The sequence below is a fragment of the Polypterus senegalus genome, chromosome 8 (assembly GCF_016835505.1).
Source record: "Polypterus senegalus isolate Bchr_013 chromosome 8, ASM1683550v1, whole genome shotgun sequence".
NCBI lineage: Eukaryota > Metazoa > Chordata > Cladistia > Polypteriformes > Polypteridae > Polypterus > Polypterus senegalus.
Genome location: NC_053161.1, coordinates 175449095 through 175475733, shown reverse-complemented (window position 1 = coordinate 175475733; position 26639 = coordinate 175449095). Strand labels below are relative to the sequence as shown.

The 26639-nt window shown below is 37.6% G+C and overlaps 1 pseudogene; it reads right to left on the bottom strand.

Moving 5' to 3' along the window:
- Nucleotides 1-317: 317 nt before the first annotated feature.
- LOC120534718 overlaps nt 318-26639 on the bottom strand; it is a 278943-nt pseudogene continuing 252621 nt past the window's right edge.

Sequence of the window (26639 nt, the reverse complement as noted above, 5' to 3'; positions counted from 1 at the left end):
GCCAAAGAGCGTCCCGAAGTGCGATCTCCACGTCTGTAATAGAACTGAGGGTATAGGGGTCTATCCACGTCTCCACATCAGCATAACTTGTAGGCAGGAGGAGATTAAAATTAACACAAAAGAAGCTATTGAAATGATTGCAAACACCTGGACACAAGTTAAAGAAAGCAGTACAGCAACAAATACAGAACCTCATTACAACGAAATATTTTTCAGGTCCCTGGGAGTTTGTTGTAATGGAATTTTACCTTCATTTTAGTTTGTTTATTGAACAGTTTTGTGTAACAGAAACAAATGAACAAACAGTGAAACACTAATCAGTCTATGGCTCAAAGTAGGATTTTTATTTATTTTTAATTTTGAGCAACACAACAATGCAAATTAGTCGGCACTTTGATTGGTTATGTCAATAATTCTGTCTTTAAAATGAAATGAAGAAAAATCAGACATTATTGCGTTTCTGACTATTTATTCAGCCAGTTGCTTAGGCAGACAGTTTATTTCCACCATTAATTCCAGAGATGATATCATCAAATACAAAAATGCATGTTCACAAGAAAACAGTGCTGCTGAGTTCTGCAAACTTACTGCAAAGAGCCCGTTGTCTGAAAGGCCATAGCGGTGCCCACAGATGGGTTGTCTGCAGTGTGCGAGTTGGGATTTGGCTGAATGTGGAGATATCAGCTCAGATGTTCTCTTCTACATCGATACCCAGTTCACTAGAGATGAGGTTAGGCTCCTCCGCACACACTGCCTTGGCCATTTTGGTTTCAGTCAGTCCGTTTAGCTTCCGACTCGAAAGACCATGTAAAAGAGGGTTTCATGGACCTCTGAAAAATGTGCTAATTCACAAGGTTTGGCCAACAGAAAGCCGAGTGCGGGAGTCACCGTCAGATGACTGGAGAATATGAGGATTTTGTAATTTATTCAAAGCAACAAACACTTTACAACAAGAAGCAAGAAAGCACACCATAAGTAAATCAAAAGAGCGGAATGCAAAGTCTCTTGTGAACAGGATACCCTGTTTGGCCGAGGGTGTTATTTTATTAAACTTTCTTGAAATTATTATTATTATTTGACTGATGCCAAGGCGGCCTACAATATGTGAGACACAATTGCTTACATTTCTTTTGTTTTTTCACGATTATCACAAGCAGGTGAAGTGACCTCCTCATGGTGACACACTGTCAGTGTCTATCAGTCATAACATATCAAATCCTTTCGAAATTCATTCTAAAACACATCTTTGACAGGTTACCATTGCTAGTACCTTATGAAAGCTCTCTGAAAAAATATTTTAATGGGAGCGAAAAAAAATTCCACCATTAGTTTTACATAATAACAGTTCAGGAATTAACAATTTAACACCAAAATAAAAAGGGGGAACTTCAGAATATTTAAATTCTTTGGGGTGGTACGCCAAGACAAAGGAGTTAATGCCCCCGGTGTAGATCTTCTCCAACTAAGCCCATTTCTGGACTTGGCACTCAGTCTAAATTCTTTTGTGGCCCAGAAGATTCTGGTTTGTGAGACTCATCGGCCACATCCAGTACAGCAATATGGCTTCTCGAGAATAATTTCTCCAAATTGTCTTGGCGTGTGTTTGTGTAGCAAAGTGTATTCTGATTTTTAATTTGTTTGTTTGTAGCTTTTAGTTATGAATTTCCCCAAAAGCAATTGTTTGTGTGTACTTAGTTTCATATCAATGGTATTTTGTAGTACAAATGCTAATTAATGTGACTCCCCACAGACTGCAGGTACCCTCAGGTGATGGTGGATGCTGTACAGGTAAGTCTGCTCTCTCCAAGCCTTTTCTAATTTTATTCTAATCATTTGACATGAATATTATTTGGTAATTCTCAAGTGTTAAATAAGTAATGTGCCCCCCCCCACGGAGTTCTTATAGACAGTCTTTGTATGTTTTATTAAAAGCAAACAAACAAAAACAAAACTAAATTTAAACAAACTGTATTTCTTCCTTTAGTGCACTGCCACTGCATTTTAATATAATTCAGCATGGTGTACATGACCATATGGATACTTTGGATTTTCATTTTTATTTTACATTTTATTTATTTTGTATTAATAGTTTGTGTTTGTAATAATTAGTAACTGATTTGATTTATTGTTTAATACGCATTGGCGAGAAATTATTTATATGGCACCCTGCTTTTTTGTTTTTGGAAAGGTATGTTATTTTTTGTTATATAAAAATAGAAAAATATATATTATATAGATGAACTATGACTTATTATGTGAGGTTATGTATATTGTGAAGAGTTCTTTTCTGATGAAATGTGTAAAATATATTGTAAATAGTTCTATATCTAATACATATGTTATGAATGCAGAGCTAGGCGCATGGTGGAGGCTGTAGGGCTTTGGTGAGAAGCGGTTTGTATAATGCCCTGTTCTTTATTTTGTTTCTGGAAAAGGAAAAAGGATATAAACTTCTGATTCACCTCTGTGTTGATTTGTTTTAACACAACACCAATAGGATGGATTCCAGTCAGTTACATGTGCTTACTGTCCAGGCAGGAGTGAACCTCACTCTTTAGTCAGGACAGTTCAGTTGTACTTCTCTCCAGTGTGAATTCTGGTGCGTCTCTGAAGAGAACTCCTCTGATAAGATTTGTTTGCCACATTCCAATCAGCAATATGGCTTCTCTCAGAGATTAACTTGTCAACAATAGTTTAGTTTGCTTACTTTTCAAAACAGGCGTGAACCTCACACTCGAGTCCAGAAGGGTGCTTGTTCTTCTAGACTGATTTTTGAACTGCTATCCTTTTTATTCTGTTGTGAACTCTAGTATTTCTCTGAAGATTGCCCATCTCTGAAAAATGTTTACCACATTCGTTACAGCAATAAGGCTTCTCTCAAGTATGAACTCTACTGTGTTTGTGAAGACTGCTCATTTGTGAAAACTGTTTACCACATTCATTACAGCAATACGGCTTCTCTCCCGTGTGAACTCTAGTGTGTATTTGAAGATGGCTCATTTGTGAAAACTGTTTACCACATTCATTACAGCAATACGGCTTCTCTCCCGTGTGAACTCTAGTGTGGCTCTGAAGACTGCTTATACGTGAAAACTGTTTACCACATTCAATACAGAAATATGGCTTCTCTCCCGTGTGAATTCTTTTGTGACTACGAAGGTTGCTCATTGTTGAAAACTGTTTACCACATTCATTACAACAATACGGTTTCTCTCCTGTGTGAACTCTAGTGTGTCTCTGAAGACTGTTAATACGTGAAAAGTGTTTACCACATTCAGTACAGCAATATGGCTTCTCTCCCGTGTGAACTCTAGTGTGGATCTGAAGACCACTCCAGCCAGAGAATTCTTTTCCACATTCCAAACTGCACTGATCTTTGTTTCCTGTACAAAGTTTAAAAGAAAAGGGGGGAAAAAAAAAGTGCTTATGTTCAATCCACTGCCTTATTATTAACATTAACTCACATTAAATACATGATAGCTGAAATTAGGAACAACCTTTGATAAGCATCAGTAATTATATAACTTTAGTCGTACATGGAAAGCTTACTCAATTTGTTAATTTTACGTTCTCTATTACAACTACTTAGCAGGGCCACATGTATAAAACTTCCTTATGCTCGGCAACACCTGTAAGCCATTTCAAACACAAAAGTTTGGATTTTTAAAACTAGAACTTGCCGTTTAAATTGGTTCTGAGCATTTGTACGTCCCATGCAGACTTTATTTGTTTTGGCATTTTAGCAACAGCTGGTGGAAAAACGAACTGAACAGAAAATCTCATTTCATTGCACATTTCACAATCTGATGTTTGACAGACTACAACAAGAAGTGAGTTTTGATGTATCACAATGACATTTCGGCTCATTATGAGGACTTAATTATGAGCCGATTTTGACGCCATCTGTATGGGGTGGTACATTTAAGATGTTAGAGATACATGCAATATCCTTACTATCAGGATGTGCAAGCTGTGATCAAAATGCAATCTGCAGCAACATCTTCTGTCGTTAGCAGTGGTGGTCTTCCTTGGTCTACCTGTCCCTTTGTGATTACTGAGCTTACCTGTGCATTCTTTCTTCTTATTGATATTTCACAGAGTTGATTTAAGTCATCCTAACGTTTTACTGATGTCTCAAATGGTTTTATTATTGTTTTCCAGCCTCATAATGGCTTGTTTGACTATCATTGGCACAGCTGTTGTCCTCATGTTGAACAATGGCCACTACAAACTCCAAAGGGTAGAAGCAAGCCGAGGCGTCTTAGGCCTACAGAACTAAAGCAATGAAACACACCTGAGTAATCACAAACTCCTCTGACATCAATTAGCACAAACATTACAATGCCCTGAAATGGGGGAGACCACGTAGAAAAAGTGCTGTCATTTCTATAGGGTGTGACTGAAATGTTTGCAAATCCCGTTAATGAAAATGTGTAATATGACTTTAATCACATCTGAATTATTTAATTTGTAACTTTTTTAATCTGTTGAGCAAGGGGGAAAATGAAAGAAAAATGTTTCTTTGTCTCAGTCATTACAGAGAGTACCGTATAAAAGAGAATGCCATGCCAAGCATGAAAAAGGCACTTTCAGTAATCAGAATTTGTCCTGACATTTATGCACAATTAAATTAAAACCATTTTACACCACAACAAACAAGAAAATGGATTCTATAATTCACCAAGGAAAACAGCACAATGAATGAGTGACACCTCAATGCCCAGGCAAACAGAAGATGCTGTGACCTCGGACAAAAATGAGAAGCTGTTGGTGTTTCTGTTCTATAGGGGAGTGGCAGGTGACACCAGGACCGGTAAGCTTTGTGATACGCTGGTGACGTGTTTCAGCTCTATAGGGGAGTAGCAGGTGACACCAGGACCGGTAAGCTTTATGATACGCTAGTGACGTTTATACTCACCATTATAATGTTAACAGGTATCTGTCAGGACTTATTTATGTTACGTAAACTAAAATTTGCCAGATTTTACTGTCTATTTGATCCATGTATGTAATTATTATCTCTTTTATGGCTCCAAACATCAATCAGTCTAAGCCTAAACAATAAATACAACCGAATTAAACAGTAGTGTTACACAAATTAATCAGCATTGAATTAAAATTTCAGATTTTGCTGTTTATTGTGAAATCGGCTTGCAGTTGGTTGACTAGTCTACAGATTTAATGACATGGAATGTGTTAATCTGAGGACACGCGTACAACTGACAGAAACCACCGAGTGGAAAGTGGTGAAGAAAATAACTGCTGTGTGGAAAAATCTTAAAGTATCTGAAAAGTGACAGGAATGTTATATGTGAGGTTTAAAATGAACAACTTATTTGATGAGACACTTGTAGGTACAACACTTGCTGAGCGGATCGACTTTCAGCAATGCAGTGAAAGCAGGAAAACCGCTAAGGAAATAAAGGTGTTTTAGCTGTAAGTAATGGCACTGTTTGAAAAGAACCAGAAAAATGATCAGGACAGAAACAATCAAAGGATCACTCGAAAAAAATTACAATTTATAATTTTAGATACTCAGCCATTTTCTATAGTAGAAAGTTTAGTATTCCATCATTTAAGTCCTGTAACATGGATGCACAATATACACCGGCGAGAGGATGGTTCTTTTCAGACGTAGCATTACACAAGACGTACACTTTCATGACATTTCATATACAGTGACATGTGAAAGTGTGGGGACCCCCAGATCAAAATAACTTACTGTGAATAGTTAAGTCAATAGAAGATGAATTGATCTCCAAAGGCCACCATCCTTTTGTGCAATTTAAACAAGATTTGTGTATTATTTTTGTTTTATAGTATGAGGAAACGAAGGAGTACCCCACCCCAAGTGATCAGAGGTCTCGGATAACCCCCAAAAGATTTCAGACTTTATATTAGCTCCTTAAGGGCTTTGGCTTGTTCACAAACATCATTAGGAATGGCCACGTGATGCAAATGTCAAAGCTGTATCAATTCTCAGACTCCTCACAGGTTGTCCCAGCAATCAGCAGCCAAGGGCTCCTCTAAGCAGCTGCCTAGCACTCTGACAAATAAAATAATCATTGGTCACAAAGCAGGAAGACAGCAAAGAGTTTTCAAGAAGCCATTTCCTCAGTTTGTAGCGTTACTAAGAAATGGCAGTTAGCAGCAAAAGAGGAGGTCAAGTTGAAGTCTGGAAAACCAAAACAGTTTCCAAGAGAACTGCTTATAAGATTGTTAGAAAGGCAATTCAAAACCCCTAAAGCTTCATGAAGATGTTTTGTAATCGCACTCTGGAGTGGTGATGTGCTGTCCTTCTGGTGCAGTGAAACCACCACAGATATGACCTTTATGTAAGAGCCATCAGAAGAAAATCTGTGTGTGTCCTCACCATAAAATTCAGCATCAGATGTTTGCAGATGAACATCTAAACAAACCCGATGCATTTTGCAAACAAGTCCTGTGGACTGATGAAGTCAAAACGGAACTTGTTGGCCACAATGTGCAAAGGTGGGTTTGGAGTAAAAAGAGGGCTGAATTCCATGACAAGAGCACGTCTCTGACTGTTAAGCAATGGGAGAAGATCGATCATCTTTCAGGCTTGTGTTGCAGCCGTTAGCCTGGGGCTATTATTCAGTTTCTTAAATTGAGTGTGCGTGAGTCACCTTGACATCTGTCTAACAGCCAGAGACAGAAACAATGACAGTTATTTATATATCACATTTTCATACCATCGATGTAGAGAATGGTAGAGATACCCATCTTCATACAGAGAAAGGAAAGGTGGACAAAATCACAGACTTACAAAATTATTTTCATTTGGCTAAACAGAAATTGGAAATATTACAAAAAAATCTGATGAGAACAGGCCATTCAGCCCAACAACTCTTGCCAATCTGATCCACCCAACTACTCTCAAACAACAGCAGTTTGAGTTTTCAAAGTCCTACTTTCCAATACACTACCTGGTAATGGTGGCTGTTTTCTGTGTGAAGAAAAACTCTTTAATGTGTAGCGGTGCTACTGGGGAATGAAACTTCAACTCCAAGCAGTTGCCTATCTTCCCGTTTTGCTACTTGTGTTTTCTCGTTTAGTCTCCTGGAGATTGTCTCTTGTTTTGTGTGTATAGACGGTCTTGTGTTTTCCTGCTGCATGAGGACTGTCTGAGAATATGTTGTCATCCTGCGAAGAAAGTTGCGCTCCTGATCCCATTGACACGTCATCCTCTCATCAGGAAATACCGGTAGGACTGACCTTTACATTTACACTAGCAAAATACCCGCGCTTCGCAGCGGAGAAGTAGTGTGTTAAAGAAGTAATGAAAAAGAAAAGGAAACATTTTGAAAATAACGTAACATGATTGTCAATGTAATTGTTTTGTCACTGTTGTGAGTGATGAGTGTTGCTGTCATATATATATATATATATACATACATATATACACACATATATACACATACATCCACATATATATATACATATCTACATATACACACACATACATATACATATATACATATACACACACACACACACACATATACATATATATATATATATATATATACACATATATATATATATACATATATATAGTCTTTGGGGTGCGAGCAACTGTTGCTGGGGGTGCCAGAATCCATGAAGGAAGAAAAATGAAAAACTTTATTTGTACAAAATCTTAATTTATTTATCCATTCCTAAATAATTAAATGAGCAGGCTATTTCGTATCAGTGCAATACGCTGTTTGTTAAAACAGATGACTCCCGCTCTTACGTGCAAGTCTGCTTGGATATTATGAACTATCAGTATCTGTTCTAGTTCTATTTAAATTTTAAATAGAAGGAATTTTTATTTAGTCGACAGAATATTATTCCGGAATAAATCAACTCAAACCTTAAATAACTTATAATATTTTGCTCTCCATTAAAATATATCCTGTCTAAATTATATAAGTTAGAAATAAAGTAAACGTTAAAAGAACAAACATTCAAATTTCTTTACTCTTATGTAATTTTATATAAAAAATAAACTTAAATTTTAAAATATCCCAAAAGATTTTGCTCTCCATAAAACATTCGTCTCATCAATTGTACTTAGAATTTTCAGACCTCCCATTGTGTATTCAAACCATAAACTTTTAATTCCTATGTGTAATACTTTACATTTTCACAAATTAAATTTCGCCTTCCACAAATCTACTCAAGCCTTTATGCTGTCCAAGTCTCTCTGTAATAATTCAACAGATGCTTGATTATCTGCCAATCCACCTTTCTTGGTATCATCTGAAAATCTAACCAGCTTGTTACTCATATTCCTATCCAAATTTACTCTCTATATACAGTATATAAAATTGTAAACCTAAAAGTGTAATGATTTTCTGCAGTGATTTTATGTGACGTTTTTATGTCACATTTCAAATTGGGCTTAATTTAAAACCTACATATATACAGTGCATCCGGAAAGTAGTCACAGCGCATCACTTTTTCCACATTTTGTTATGTTACAGCCTAATTCCAAAATGGATTAAATTCATTTTTTTCCTCAGAATTCTACACACAACACCCCATAATGACAACGTGAAAAATGTTTACTTGAGGTTTTTGCAAATTTATTAAAAATAAAAAAGTTGAGAAAGCACATGTACATAAGTATTCACAGACTTTGCTATGAAGCTCAAATTTGAGCTTAGGTGCATCCTGTTTCTCCTGATCATCCTTGAGATGTTTCTGCAGCTTAATTGGAGTCCACCTGTGGTCAATTCAGTTGATGTGACATGATTTGGAAAGGCACACACCTGTCTATAGAAGGTCCCACAGTTGACAGTTCATGTCAGAGCACAAACCAAGCATGAAGTCAAAGGAATTATCTGTAGACCTCCGAGACAGGATTGTCTCGAAGCACAAATCTGGGGAAGGTTACGGAAAAATTTCTGCTGCTTTGAAGGTCCCATTGAGCACAGTGGCCTCCATCATCCGTAAGTGGAAGAAGTTCGAAACCACCAGGACTCTTCCTAGGGCTGGTTGGCCATCTGAACTGAGCGATCGGGGGAGAAGGGCCTTAGTCAGGGAGGTGACAAAGAACCCGTAGGTCACTCTGTCAGAGCTCCAGTGGTCCTCTGTAGAGAGAGGAGAACTTTCCAGAAGGACAGCCATCTCTGCAGCAATCCACCAATCAGGCCTGTATGGTAGAGTGGAAAGATGAAAGCCACTCCTTAGTAAAAGGCACATGGCAGCCCACCTGGAGTTTGCCAAAAGGCACCTGAAGGACTCTCAGACCATGAGAAACAAAATTCTCTGGTCTGATGAGACAAAGATTGAACTCTTTGGTGTGAATGCCAGGTGTCACGTGTGGAGGAAACCAGGCACCGCTCATCACCAGGCCAATACCACCAGCATGTTGGTGGCAGCATCATGCTGTGGGGATGTTTTTCAGCAGCAGGAACTGGGAGACTAGTCAGGATTAAGGGAAAGATGATTGCAGCAATGTACAGAGACATCCTGGATGAAAACCTGCTCCAGAGCGCTCTTGACCTCAGACTAGGGCAACGATGCATCTTTCAGCAGAACAACAACCCTAAGCACACAGCCAAGATATCAAAGGAGTGGCTTCAGAACAACTCTGTGAATGTCCTAAAGTGGCCCAGCCGGAGCTCAAACTTGAATCCGATAGAACATCTCTGGCGAGCTCTTAAAATGGCTGTGCACCGACGTTTCTCATCCAACCTGATGAAGCTTGAGAGGTGCTGCAAAGAGAAATGGGCAAAACAAGCCAAGGATAGGTGTGAAAAGCTTGTGGCATCACATTCAAAAAGACTTGAGGCTGTAATTGCTGCCAAAGGTGCATCGACAAAGTATTGAGCAAAGGCTGTGAATACTTATGTACATGTGATTTCTCAGTTTTTTTATTTTTAATAAATTTGCAAAAACCTCAAGTAAACTTTTTTCACATTGTCATTATGGGGTGTTGTGTGTAAAATTCTGAGGAAAAAAATGACTTTAATCCATTTTGGAATAAAGCTGTAACATAACAAAATGTGGAAAAAGTGATACGCTGTGAATACTTTCCGGAAGCACTGTATGTTTGGTATCATTCTTTTCAGACTTTATCAAACTTTAATGTGATATTGTTACATTTTCAGATTCTTAAAATTAAAAAAAAAAATATCAAGAACTCGTGTCCTGTGAAAGAAGACTTTGTGCCAAGAGATTTAACCATGTCCGGGACCGAAAATAAAAGACAAAGAGTAGGACAGCTAGTGTAGAAGCTTTTAAATGTTCAAACCACTGCATGAGATGCAGATCATGCAGCAGCACCTGATCGAGAAAAGAGTAGGTTTATATAAAAAAAAAAAAAACACAACTATTTCCCATTGTATCACCCTTTAAGAGGGGTTTTCAGAGGAGCAGCCGCGTTTTCTTGGGGTGGGTTCAGCCCTGCTCTTCACAGTGGCAGAGACACGACGTGTCTGGTAAGAAGCGCAGGTCAGCGCTTGGTGAGCGAAGCGAGCAGAGGACGAACACCCTAGTACTTTACATTTTCTTACATTAAAGTTAGTCTTCCAAATCTGCCCAAGTCACTCTGTAATGATTCAAAAGATTCTCAATTAACTGCCAATCTACTTAGCTTAGTATCATCTGAAAACTTAACCACCTTGTTATTTATATTCTTATCCAAATATTTATATATAATAAAAATAGCAATGGCCCCAGCACTGTCCCCTATGGGTCACCACTCTTACACTCACCCAATTATCAGCCAATTTTGATAAGGTTCCTCTCACCATCACTCTCTGCTTCCTGTGTCTGAGCCAATTCTGCACCCACCTACAAACTACCACTTTTTAGTTTGATGCCGACCCTCTCATGTGGCACCTTCTTAAATGCCTACTAAAAGTCAAGATAAATAATCTCATCTGCTCCACTTTGATTGTATCCTTTAGTTGCCTCCTCATATAATTCCATCATGTTAGTAAAACACGACCTCCCTCTTCTGAACCCATGCCAACTGTTCAGAATAACTCCTGTCCTTGCCAGGTGTTACTCAATCTTATCCTTAATAATTACTTACATTAATTTTCCTGTGATACACATTAAGCTTACTGTCCTCTAGTTGCTCTGATCTGCCCTGTCACCCTGTTTATATAATGGGATGATATTTGCCATTTTCCAGTGCTTCTGAATCTCTCCAGTGTGCAGTGACTTCCTAAAAATGTGTCAAGGGTTTATATCTGTACTCGCTAGCCTCCTTAAGAACTCAAGGGTGAATATTATCTGGTCCTGGTGATTTGTTTGATAAAGTAATGCAGCAGCACTGAAACAAGGATGGTGACAGAGGGAGAGATTGTGCCTTAAGTTAGCTGTGTGACCAAAATAACATGTCAGACGAGGGAGGTCTGATCAGTAAAAATGGTCTTTCCATGTCTTGCTCAATCCATCCATCCATCCTCTTCAGCTTATCCGAGATCGGGTCACGGGGGCAGCAGCTTGAGCAGAGATGCCCAGACATCCCTATCCACGGCCACTTCTAGCTCTTCTGGGGGAATCCCGAGGCGTGCCCAGGCCAGCCGGGAAACATAGTCCCTCCAAGCGTCTCCTGGGTCTTCCCCGGGGCCTCATCTCGGTTGGACATGCCCAAAACACCTCACATGGGAGGCGTCCAGGAGGCATCCTGATCAGATGCCAAAGCCACCTCATATAACTCCTCTCGATGCGGAGTTGCAGTGGCTCTACTCTGAGACCCTCCTGGATGACTGAGCTTCTCACTCTATCTTTAAGGGAAAGCCCAGACACCCTGCTGAGGAACCTCATTTCAGCAGCTTGTATTCGTGATCTTGTTGGACTACCTGTGCCATTTCTGTACGGTCCAGGTATCACCTCATGTAACCAGCAGAGGACACTGACAGCAGCCAAATGCAAAAAGAGTGACAAAACAGATAAGGAGGGAAAAATGTCAATGGCCTCCCTCCACCTGTGAAACCATTCCTGTTTTGGGGGTCGTATCGTTACCCCTCTAGTGCACCTCTTGTTCATTTAATAAACACCAAAGCAGCCGAATCTGATTAACAACCCCATCTCTCTGCTACTTAACTGACCAGATCAATAGCCCAGATGTTTCATTCACTTGATGCTATACTTGGATTAAAAAGAATTACTTTAATTTTTTACAGCAGAATATAAGAATGTTGTTCACAGAAGGATAACACCAAGGAAATCAGTATGATCTAACAAAAGCAACACTACACATCTCAAACTTGTAAAAGATCACCTTGATGTTCCAGAACAATGTTCTGTAGACCAACGAGGAAAAAGTTGAACTCTTTGATCAAAACATATGACACCATGTTTGGAGGTAGGAGACAACTGCACATTGATACTAAAGCCTCAAGACGAAGGGAGCATCATGGTTTGGCCTGCTTGTTTCTTCAAAGCCTGGGGAGCTTAACATGATCAAAGGGGCATTGAATTAAAAATGTTTCAAGAAATTTGACAGCAAAACATTAGGATAGCAGAAGCTTAACAAAAGTTGAGTTATGACACAGGAGAATGAGACCAAACACAGGAAGGAAAAAAAAAAAAGACAAAGAGTTAAACAAAAGGAAATTGGTACTCTGGAACGGCCAGTAAGAGACATGCGATGCTGTGGCCTTACCTAAAGAGAACTGATCACAAAAGGTTTGAAGAGAAGTTATGGATTAAAATTCAAGGCTGATCAGCAGCTACATGAAAATTTTGGTGGAGGACATTACTATTAAAGAACGGTCAACCAGTTTGTAAAGATATTAGGGTTACAGAGTGGACTGTGAATTGTAAAATGATTTGTTAAGGACTGACAACAAGTCGTACAATTATTTGTGAGTTATTAGCTTAGGACAATTGTGGTGGCATGTATTTGGAGCATAGTTGAAGATCAGACCACATTGTTAAGATGAATTAAAGCAGATATCCAGGGAATTCCAAAAGGTTCACAAACTATTTTTTGCAGCTGTGCATTTGTATAGCACTCTTTATCAAGGACATATTTAGGACTTTTGCATGAAAAATTGCAAAACTTTACATTGTGAATCTATTTATCTATCTAAACAGTGATGAAATCTCAAACTACATATAAGCACACAATAAAACACAGTATTACTCATAAAAACAGCAAGACCTGACCTTTGAAGGCCATAAACCCCAACCCTACCGTTTTTATTTTGCACTTACTTTTTCCAGATTTCATTGTAGATAGTGGTTGATTTTCCTGAGCTCTAACAGATGTAGTTTTCTTATTCCTCTTCGGTTTAGACTGTAATGAATCAGTCTTCACATTGACAGAAGGCTCTGGAGATGAACAGTGTCTGCTTTCAGAAGAGTCTAACCAGGTCACCACTCCATCTTGACACCCATCATGAAGGTTGTGTTCTTTTACACTGTCCAAGTTTGTATAGTTGTGTGTCTCAGTACTGACATACTTCTCTTCAGGTTCTTCTTTAATGCCCACTGCATGCAGTTCACTGATCTTCTCCTGAATCCACAGACTTTCCTGTTTAAGGTAGACGGACTCCAACTCACAGTCCTCCTCCATAATATCCATGATATCTGTGTCCACATCACAGCTCTCCTGTTTTACATCCATTGAGATGTTCCAGTAAACATCAGCTTTTTCTTTTTCTCTGTAAAAAGAACAGGAATTAACTTCATTAAAACTTCATCACTTAGATCTGAAGTCACTTGAATGTCATTTCACAACACTCTCTCTGTTAAGGTTTATATAAAGATTGACCGTTCATAGCATGCTGACAGTAACACATTACTCTATATTTCAAGTTATCAGATGTGAAACAATCTTGGGAGCGGAGGGAAGGTCCAAGAATCTGAAACAAGAAGACCAATCTGTTGTGAGTAACCTTAAGAAGAGAAACCAGATAAGTAGCAACCAATTACTAACCTTCATGAATATTCTAGTTGATAAGAGAAGAGAGGTTAGGTGGTATGCAGGGATGACTGCTATTGGTACCAATACTGCGGTCTGCAAGCTGGTATTGATACCAAAGTCAAAACCCTTAGTATCGATCTAAAACTACCTTGTAAAGCAAAGTTAGATTTGTCAGTCCATCTTTAGAATGTGGGAGAATGAATTAATGAATAAATAAATAAATAATAAAGGCAGAAACAGGGCACACATGAAAACTGCACATAGTAAGTAAACAGGCTAAGGTTTAAACTAACACTACTGGAGCTGTGAGGCAGGAAAACAGACTTCAAATTGTTAATAACTTCTTTAATACTTATTATCAGGCATTACCAGATATAAAATTGTGCAGTACGCTGGGATAGGAATAGGGAGAGAAAAAAATCCAATACCACTCAATGCATAGAAATGTATGTTATTTAAACTGGATTAAGCAATTTACATAAACCATACTGAGATTTCATCAAGTATTCAGAGCCTGTCACTTTCTGCACACTTTACTGTGTTGCAGGTTTAATTTTAAATGGATACGTTTAACACTTTTGCCCATCAATGTACACTCCATAACCAATGATGACAACATGAAAATACATTTTTAGAAAACTTTAAAAACTGTATTCTCTCATTTCAACAGCAGACGTATTCAGACACTTTGCTGTAGCTCTTCAGATTGTGTTCAGGTACATCCTGTTTGCTTTCATTCTTCTTGAAATGCGTCTAGAACCTCATTGGAGACCACCTGTGACAAACTGACTTGATTTGACATCGTTTAGAAAAGCACACATGTACCTGTGTATGTAAGGCCCCACGATTCAAACTGCATGCCACAATGAAACTTAACCCAAGCTGTCCAAGGAACTCTCTGTAGACCTCTGCAATCAAATTGTGGTCATGCATAGATAAGGACAAGGAGATAAAAACCATTTCTAAAGCTGTAAGCATTTCCAACGATACTCTGGCCTCAATAATTGTGAAATGGAAGACGTTTGGCACCACCAGGATTTCACCTACAATGTGCAGTCCAGCCAAACACAGTAACACTCCAAGATAGCCATTGGTCATGAAGGTGATCAAAAACCTAATAGTTGCTGTAACAGAGCTTCAGAAGTTAGGAGAACCGGTTAGAAGAATGAACATCTTGGCATCACTCCATCAATCAGGCATTTATGGTCGAGTGGCTAGATGGAAGTCACTATTGAGTAAGAGGCATATAACAGACCACTTCGAGTTTGCCAACTGACATTTAAAGGACTCTTAGAGCATGAGGAAAAAGATTCTCTGGTTGCATGAGACAGAATTTGAACTATTTGGGCAAAACTTCAAGCACTGTCTATCGCAAAAAAAATCAGGCACTGCTCCTGCCTAATATTATCCCTTCATTGAAGCATGGTGGTGGCAGCTTGATGCTATGGGGTGCTCCTCAACAGGGATGGAAAAAGTGGTCAGAACTGAGGAAATAATGAATAAAGTCAAATAGAGAGAAAGCATTGAGCAAAACCTGCTCCAGAGTACACACAGCCTCAGACTGGGGAGATGGCTTTCCTTTCAGTATGATAATGACACAAATAATACCACCAAGACAATAATGTGCTGGCTTTGGGGTAAGTTCCTGAGTGTCCAAGTGTGGTCCAGCTAAAGACCACACTTAAACCCCATAGAACAGCTGAGAAGAGACCTAGCAGATTTTCAGATGCTTCTCATACAATCTAACAGAGCTTGAGAAGATCTCAGGTCAGGTCAGGCTAGGGAGCATGCAATGGTAGAGCGTGTTACCACACCCACCACATGAAAAAACAGCTCACAATCCTTGTTGGAAACCCCCTGTTCAGTCCTGGGTATGACGTTAAACTGCATCCAGTCCTGCAAGTGGTCCTCCAACTTACAGAGAAAACTTGGGGGTTGCCAGCGTGATTGGCACTCCAGCCATCATAAAATAACTTCACAAAACTCCGAAACGGCACACAGGACTGAGAAGATCTGCCAAGATAAATTCAATAAACTGCCCAAATGATAATGATGAGAATGATAAGGATAGAGCTGGCAGGCAGGAGGAAAAGAGGAAGGCTTAAGAGAAGGTTTATGGATGTGTTGAGAGAGGACATGAAGGTGATAAGTGTGACAGAGGAAGAGGACAGAAAGAGATGGAAAAAGAAGATCCGCTGTGGTAAAACCTAATGGGAACAGCCGAAAGAAGAGGACTTACCAGAAGTGTAAAAGTAGTAATGGGTGGAGTGAAGCCTCAAGAAGCATCGAAACATTTCTAGCTCCCTCGTGAAATCTCGTAGCCATTTGCATTAACATTACACAAACCGATGATTAAGTTCAATGACGTCTATTAAACTTTTATTACTTTTATTTTTCAGTTGCTAAAGGCTGGCAATGAAGAGAAGGGTACAAGAGGAGTCTGAAATTTCAAGAGCTGAAAATGTATAGGAAATATGAGATAAGCATTAAGCTTTTGGTAGTAAGAATCTGCCATGAACAGTCAGATCTCTAGTCAGCCATGAGTTCATTGTTTTCTTAATGGAGTAACAACTGGATTAAGGTCTAGCATACGTTTTTCACTTGTTGTTGTTGTTGTTTTGTTGATTTTAATTTCCAAGTAAGTAACTGTGTTTTAACAGGAATTTCACATAATTTAGTTTGATTACTTTGTTTCTGCGCTAGTAGTTCACATTTGCTTGAAAATGTTTTAGTAACATCAAGTGCTTTATGCACTTCACTGACCTTTTCCAAAAAAAAAAAAAAAGTTGTCTGCCAGCTGTGAGATCCTTATATCTTTTTTTTTATTGAATTTAATACATTTATGTTCTGTTTGAGTGACCAACAAACTAAGATTTTGAGACGTAAGGAGAAAATGTGGTGGGTATGGGTGATAAGGGGCAATGTTGACAAATTCCTCTGTGAATTTCAAATTGTGGGCCGGTTCCATGAGAAACTTTAACTGAGCTATTACTTCACATATAAACCATCATAATTGCTTTTACAAAAAAAGAAAATAATTAAATTTAAAATTTTTGTAGGGTTCCCTAAATTCATAAATACATTTTTGTCAAAAGATAAATTCATGTCTTATTGTGTCAAATGCTCTTTGAAAATCTAGAAATAGAATCACTGGATGTCCAGAAAGCAATTCATTATATTCAGTCAAGTCTAAAATCAAACAGATATTATTAGAAATATAACTATCTTTAACAAAACTTGACTGACATTCGTCAACAAGGTCATTTATCCCACATTCCTTTGAAAGTTGCAAGTAAAAATATGAAATGTGATCTATAAACATTTTATTAAATTCTGAGGATATGTCATCATTCCCAAGTAATTTATTAACTTTTAAATTTTTGATGGCCTATTTCATTTATACTTATAAGCTGGAACCCAAATATTTCAATTGCCTCATCAAGATTACCATCTAATATATACGTTTTTTGGTAAACAGTTGATTGTAAATTCTTCAATTAATGCAGGATTCTCACAAAGGACTCCATCAATTATGAGCTTTCAAAGAATGTTGATTTTACCCCTCTGTCTTCTAGACTTTTTCTCCTTTTTCCAACCACAGTCTTCTTGATCTCACAAAGCCCCCTTTTGCCTGGTAAACATTTAAGTTATTAGCTTCTCTGTATCCAACTACATACATACATACATACATACATACATATACACACTTTTCTTGAGATTTAAAGAATATTTTTTTTTTAATTAAGCTATATTTCAGAAAAGACCACTACCAGTCAAAAGGTAAGCAGTAAATTGTCAGAGGTTTACATTTAAAGTTTAGATTAGCAACAACTGAAAAAGAGAACTTCAGGGAAAATTAATAGGTTACAACCTACAGATGTCCTGCAGCAATTTAAGTAAATGAAGATGTGAACGTTGAAGCAAACAATTTGCACAGGTGTCCCAACTTGTGTTGATTACTTACAAGCCCTCTGTGTGTCTTAAAGCAGAGTTGGACCAGACTGTGTTACTACACCCCCTGAAGTACCACTTGGACAATATTCCAGTGATAATGGAAAGAAAATGGCAATTAACAAATCAAATGAGGCAGCACATAATTTCCATTAGAGGTGTAGGCCGTTCATTTAGAGAAGTGTATAATGGTATTTGACTCTATCCCAGATGCTTTTTCCTCTTACCATAAAGTTGACCACATCAGTGTGAATAATGTATACAGTGGAACATCGGGTCATGAACGTCTCGGACCATGTACAAATCGGGTAACAACCAAAAGGTTTGCCAAACTTTTGCATCTGTTCACGACCACATACTCGGGTGACGAAGAAGCCAGTTTCCCTTTCAGCTCGTACGCGCCGATGATTTCCACACGTGTTCAGTCTCTCCCAGTGCAGAGAGAGAGAGAGAGAGAGAGAGAGAGAGAGAGAGAGAGCGTGAGAAGACAGTTAAAGAAGGCATTAAGGCCGAGAAGGCAGTGAAAGAATGCACCAGGCTTGTTTTTAAAGAGACTGCTTCAAGCATTGTTTAAATCTCGTATTTAATGAAAACTTTTTCGATTGGATTTTAACCTCCACTTCACTTCTGTTTTTATGGGATCATTTATTTATTAAAGAATTGTGAAAGCACTGCACTGTAATTTGGACTTTGTTTTTGATATTTGTTTTGTTGATTTTAATAAAAGCACTTGGCACTTTTTGCATCATCCGATTGCTCCATTGTAGTGCCTCACTGTCGTGCTCATCAGTAACATTACCGACGGTACCGGGTTTAAGGGCTCCCGGAAGCGAGATGGGAGCATACAGCAAGCCCGCATCTTCACAGATTTTACCTCAAAACTGTAATCTCCTCTCCACCCAGTTCCTCCTCACTTCCTTCATGCCAATACTCGACTCATGCAAGGTTAGTTTTCATGGATTTTTCAAATGTTCATTTTTTTCCCTGTACTTAAAACTCATTAAAAAAAGTGTTTACAGAGAGCGGTTCGTAAGGCTATAGCGTGAACTCTTGCAATGTTAGTTTTTCTTTTCAAGGTTTGCTCAGTGTTATTCAATATTTTTACTTTTAGTTTACTATTACCCGGTGCATTCTACGGTATAATTAACTATTTTTGTGAATAAAAATTAAAAAAAAAAATATATTTACATACAGCCGGAACAAATTAATTGTATTTACATACAATCCTATGGGGGAAATTACGGGTTACGACCAAATTAGGTTGTGACAAGAGTTTTGGAACGAATTACGGTCGTGACCTGAGGTTTCACTGTATGTATATATCTCATTACAATTTATTGTCTAAAAATGGACTTAACATATCAGACAAGATAATTGTATATTTCACTAATTAAATCATAGCCAAGTGACATTTCAATGGCCAACTTAACAAAGCAAATGCCGTTGACTCCATCTGTACCTTATTAAAAACAAAATGAGAGAATTCCTGCCTAAAAATATGTCACTAATACTAACCAGTTAATAAAACAGTACGCAACAAATCACTTGACATAAGAGATGCTTGTATGTTCGGTAAAGGGGCTGAACATTCTATCCTACAGGTTTATTTTTAAACCAAAAAAGAAAAGTAACCAATTGTATCATAAATATCTTAAGTCACCTTGAATAAAGGGATCAGCCAAATAAATAAAGATAAATGTAGTTGAGCGTTTGACTGCTATTTTTGGAGAAGTCCATTACTGAGCATGAATTAAATAATCGTAGTAAGTTCCCTTTTCAAAGCTGCTACTATATATACAATTACATGTTGATAATACATCAGTTAACTCAGTTAATAACTCTAACTACAATACAAGATATACTGTATATATATTTTGTTTAATTTGGTACACTGTATTAATCCCTGAGGCGATATTGTCTTTTCGCATGACCTATATGGGACAGAGTGTGGGGTTGGCCATTGTACAGCAAGAGCCCCTGAAGAAATGTTCAGGTTAAGGGCCTCGCTCAAGGGTCCTTCTGGTAGTCAAGAGATTTGAGTCGGCATCCTACCCAATACTAGCACATGTAAGAGATAAATACCATCATTTGCAGAGTACAGTTGATATGAACCAATCTATTATTAAATAAACTCAACTACACTCATAGGTTTGTAATCTAAACAAAAACAAAACATGAACTAAATCAACTGCTCTGTTAAGAATTCTTAACGTAATCTAAGTTTAGCATTTATTTTTCTGTGGGTAGCTTTTTCCGATTTTAACCTGTGTATTAAAAACCAAGAACCGTAGGCCTTATATTGGTTACTAGCAAAATACCTGCGCTTCGCAGCGGAGAAGTACTGTGTTAAAGAAGTTATGAAAAAGAAAAGGAAACATTTTAAAAATAACATAACCTGATTGTCAATGTAATTGTTTTGTGAGTGTTACTGAGTGTTGCTGTCATCAAGGATTTGATTATCATTATTTCTTTCAATCAGGCTCGTATTTGTAGGATGTGTTGTGTTCAAGTTACATTCCGTGTTTGTCAATCGTTGTAAAGATGACAGGTTTCTTTCATCGATTCGTTTCTTACTGCATCAATAAACAGCTTGTCTTCTTCTTTATCTGAGACGTGACACACTGCATGCACAGGTTTTTTTACACTGTCTTCCTTTAGCGGGACATTGACTTTTTCCACCGTGTGCTTTGTTTCCGCAGTAGCTGGATTTATGAATATGCTTATCAGACGCCTCATATTTTTTGCTGCCTTTTCAATTGTGTAATTCGGTTTTTGTTCAGCGCTCTTTGGAACTGTTGCCTTTTATCTGTGCACTGCGTCAGTTCACGTGAGCCGCTCGGTAAACATGCATCGAAGGTTCCCAGCTGTGCTGGTGCCATCTCGTGCTATGTCCATGGCTGTATTTAATGTTACCTTAGTCCTGGCACTTAAAACTTTCTCTCGCAGTTTCGCTGAGTTTGTGTCAAACACCACCCTGACTATCTCATCTTCCTCTCCATAAGAACAGTCCTTCACCCGTGAATATTTACCCGTGGCAGTTTGCTATTGGATTGCCGCTGACGGACGGCCTTATATGGGCAGGCACTAAATTACAAACGCCAGCGGCAGCCTGTCTAATATGGTTGTATATGTCACTCGCTCACTTCTTATTGTTTCGCTGCCTTCTCAATTATATAATGCATGTTTCCTTCAGCGCATTTTTGAGGTCTTCCTGGTTTTCTATGTACTGCGTGATTACGTGGGAGGCGTGATGATGTCACACGAAACTCCGCCCTCACGGCGTTGAAGCTCATCTCCATTACAGTAAATGGAGAAAAACTGCTTCCAGTTATGACCATTCACGCGTAGAATTACGATATAAAACCTGCCCAACTTTTGTAAGGAAGCTGTAAGGAATGAACCTGCCAAATTTCAGCCTTCCACCCACACGAGAAGTTGGAGAATTAGTGATGAGTCAGTGAGTGAGTGAGGGCTTTGCCTTTTATTAGTATAGATACATACATATATATATACACACATACATATACATATATATATATACACACATACACACATATATATATATATATATATATATATATATATACATATATATATATATATATATATATATATATATATACATATATATATATATATATACATATATATATACATATACATATACATATATATACATATATATATATATATATATATATATATATATATATATATACATATATATATATATATATATATACATATATATATATATATATATATACACATATATATATATATATATATATATATATATATATATATATATATATATATATATATATATATATATATACACATATATATATATATATATATATATATATACATATATATATATATATATATATATATATATATATATATATATATATATATATATATATATATATATATATATATATATATATATATATATATATATATATATATATATATATATATATATATATATATATACATATATATATATACATATATATATATACATATATATATATACATATATATATATATATATATATATATATATATATATATATATATATATATATATACACATATATATATATATATATACTAATAAAAGGCAAAGCCCTCACTCACTCACTCACTCACTGACTCATCACTAATTCTCCAACTTCCCGTGTGGGTGGAAGGCTGAAATTTGGCAGGTTCATTCCTTACAGCTTCCTTACAAAAGTTGGGCAGGTTTTATATCGAAATTCTACGCGTAATGGTCATAACTGGAAGCAGTTTTCTCCATTTACTGTAATGGAGATGAGCTTCAACGCCGTGGGGGCGGAGATTCGTGTGACATCATCACGCCTCCCACGTAATCACGCAGTACATAGAAAACCAGGAAGACCTCCAAAAAGCGCTGAAGAAAACATGCATTATATAATTGAGAAGGCAGCGAAACAATAAGAAGCGAGCGAGTGACATATACAACCATATTCATGAGTTCTGCTACTCCGGAAACAAAGCACGATGTAAACCTACACTTTAAATTAAGTTCATAGACAGGCTGCGCTGGCGTTTGTAATTTAGTGCCTGCCCATATAAGGCCGTCCGTCAGCGGCAATCCAATAGCAAACTGCCACGGGTAAAAATATTCACGGGTGAAGGACTGTGCTTATGGAGATGAAGATGAGATGGTCAGGGTGGTGTTTGACACAAACTCAGCGAAACTACAAGAGAAAGTTTTAAGTGCCACGACTAAGTTAACATTAAATACAGCCATGGACATAGCACGAGATGGCACCAGCACAGCTGGGAACCTTCGATGCATGTACACCGAGTGGCTCACGTGAACTGGACGAGTGCACAGATAAAAGGCAACAGTCCCAAAGAGCACTGAACAAAAACCGAATTACACAATTGAAAAGGCAGCAAAAAATATGAAGCGTCTCATACATACAAGCATATTCATAAATCCAACTACTGCGGAAACAAAGCACACGTTGGAAAAAGTCAATGTCCCGCTAAAGGAAGACAGTGTAAAAAAAACCCGTGCATGCAGTGTGTCAGGTCTCAGATAAAGAAGAAGACGAGCTGTTTATTGATGCAGTAAGAAACGAATCGATGAATGAAACCTGTTATCTTTACAACGATTGACAAACACGGAATGTAACTTGAACACAACACATCCTACAAATCCGAACCTGATTGAAAGAAATAATGATAATCAAATCCTTGATGACAGCAACACTCAGTAACACTCACAAAACAAATACTGTATATTGACAGTCATGTTACGTTATTTTTAAAATGTTCCCTTTTCTTTTTCTAGCTTTTTTAACACACTACTTCTCCGCTGCGATACGCGGGTATATATATATATATGTATATATATATAACCCGATCTACATACTCGAATAATGGATACTTTATTCGCCATCAGTGATTGTTTTGGTAAAGCCATACTCAGTGTATTCATTAGATGAACGGTAAAAAGTAAGGGCAAGGGAGGATGACTTATTGAGGCATGCAGGCTGTAGTCGCGCCAACTCTATCTGAATTGTGCGATCACATTTGAAAAAATATATCTTTTCAAGTTCTATTTAGTCCATGTGTGTCAAACTCAAGGGCCACATCCGGCCCTGCGTGTAATTATATCCGGCCCGCGAGATCATTTTATATACTGTATTATTGTTAATAAAGCCCGGGTATATGAAGCGCTGGTAACACAATAAACTACAGATCCCATAATGCATCGCTTCAGCTGCCTTGCCGAACAGTTACCGCGTTAATCAAGTCTAGCTTAAGATGCTGCAAGTTATTGCGAAGCTAGCTCACACGATGCTGAAGAGAAAAGTTGATTCTGAAAATAGAGCCTTTAAAAACCGATGGGAGGCTGAGTATATGTTTACTGAACCCGTGTGTCTCATTTGTGGAGCTAATGTGGCTGTAATTACAGAATTTAATCTAAGACGGCACTATGAGACAAAACATCAGGGTAACCTGAAAGACCTGAATGCAATGCAGAAGATACAGAAAGCAGAAGAGTTAAAGAAGAATCTGACACTTCAGCGGACGTTTTTACCCGTGCACAATCACAAAGTGATTTCAAGTGAAGCTGCTTTTATGGGAGACACAACCACTTGCCCCACTTTCCCTGTTGCCAAGTAATGTTAAACCAAGTCGTCACTACGGTGTTCCCAAATACGCACTCTGCTGATAAACTGAGCGCACTGAGTTTGCACGGCGCTTTGGTGACTTTGAAGAACAAAAAAAGTCCAAAAAAATGCTCCAGCGCCGTCTACATGCGGCTCGAACCTTGTGCACCTTATAAACATACATACATATATATATACATATATATACACATACATACATTTTTTTTTTACACACACACACACATATATACATACATACATACATATACATATATATATACATACATATATATATATATATATATATACATAGTGTGTTAAAGAAGGTACGAAAAAGAAAAGGAAAAATTTTAAAATAACGTAACATGGTTGTTAATGTAATTGTTTTGTCATTGATATGAGTGTTGTTCTCATATCTATCTATCTATCTATATATATCTATCTATATATCTATATATATATATCTATATATATATATCTATATATATATATCTATCTATATATATATATATATATATATACCCGCGACTAGCAGCGGAGAAGTAGTGTGTTAAAGAAGTAATGAAAAAGAAAAGGAAACATTTTAATAATAACGTAACATGATTGACATTGTCATGAGTGTTGCTGTCATATATATGCCTGCCTAAATAAGTCACCCTCGCTTTGCTCTTACTTTTTACCGCTCATTTAATCATGGCTAGTGGCGGAAAATTATAAAATAGAAGGAGGATGGCTTTACCAAAACAATTATTGATGGCGAATCGATTATTCATAAAGCTTGAATTGGTGATCTGTTTTTCTGTGTTAACCTCATATTTTTTCATACTTCTTCTCAAACTAAGGTGGTGCGAGGGTAAAATGAATCGGGATGCTGATCAATGTAATCGGTGTACCAGGAAATCATGCATTGACAAAAGCTCCCTTTGCTTGTAATGCAAAGTGTGATTAAATGCATTATTTTTAACTGCTTATGGAGCACATGCATCGAAGCTTCTCAGCTGTGCTTGTGCTAAAAGGAAATATTTTAAAAATAACATAACACGATTGTCAATGTGACCTTTTGTAAGTAGTGCCTGGAGGATTCAGTGTGGAGAAAGTCTAGAGACAGCATGTGTATTAACTTGTGGATTTTTCTGTGAGTATTTGGTGGCAGTCTGATGAAGTTGCTTCGGAAGACAGCGTTAGCCGCGGAGCTCAGCTCAGAGCTAAATGAGATGAATGGGAGGGGAGATGATGACGTGAGTCCCCCACCCGCCTTAACTGTCAATCCCCCACAAACACAGTCTCTCGGAATTTGCATAAGCACACCCTTCACCTACAATTTTAACTTAGTTACAAAGTGATCAAAACTCTCGTTTATATCCTGCGTCCTCTCATTAAACTTGTATCCCGCATTACCTGTGGGCATGTGAAACGCCAGCGGTAGCCTATGAACTTAATTTAAAGTTTAGGTTTACAGCTTGCTTTCTTTCCGAGGTAGCAGCACTCATGAATATGGTAGTATATGTCACTCACTCGCTTCTTATTGTTTCGCTGCCTTCTCAATTATATAATGCATGTTTTCTTAAGCGCTTTTTGGAGGTCTTCCTGGTTTTCTACGCACTGCATTGACAGTCAGTTCACGTGATTACGTGGGAGGCGTGATGATGTCACACGAAACTCCGCCCCACGTCTTTCCAGCTCAACTCTATTACAGTTAATGGAGAAAATACCTTCCAGTTATGACCATTAGGCGTAGAATTTCGAAATCAAACCTGCCCAACTTTTGTAAGTAAGCTGTAAGGAATGAGCCTGCCAAATTTCAGCCTTCCACCTACACGGGAAGTTGGAGAATTAGTGATGAGTGAGTGAGTCAGTGAGGGCTTTGCCTTTTATTAGTATAGATATCAATTGTCATGTCATGTATTCTTGGCATATGTAGATTTTTTTTTAATAAAAAGTAAATGATCCTACACTACATGTCTCACACAAATACTCATTTAGTTGGAAGAATTCAAATGCAGTATTTCAATTGTCAGCACTTTCTTGTTAGCCTGTGTTACATGAGCTTCAATTTGTGTTCAACATGGTCTGCTGGATTTTTGTTAGCTTTTTAATTTGTAATTCACAACACATTTTCTATGCTTCCTTTGAGAATTCATACAGACTTAAGATTAATTATGTAGAGTTTTGATTGAAGTTTTGATTCAACTTGTATTTTTCCTAAAACTTGTAAACCTGAAAATCCGCGAAGTAGAAACCATATGCTTGTATGGTTATTTTTATATATTTTAAGACCTTATAAACTCTCCCACACTGTTAACATTATTAGAGTCCTCTAGACATGAAATAACACCCTTTAGTCAAAAGTTTAAAATGTGCTCCATGACAAGACAGAGATGACAGTTCTTTCTCACAATTAAAAGAATGCAAACATATCTTCCTCTTCAAAGAATGCATGTCAGGAGCAGAGAATGTCAGAGAGAGAGAAAAGCAAACAACCAAAAAATCAATACGTGCTTTTGGGCTTTTAAGTATACCGAAGCATCGCGATAAAGCGGCATTTTTTAGAGGAACGTCCGTATCCTCTAGGCAAACAGCCTCTGTGCACACACCCTCCATCAGGCAGAGAGAGTGAGAGAGACAGAAAC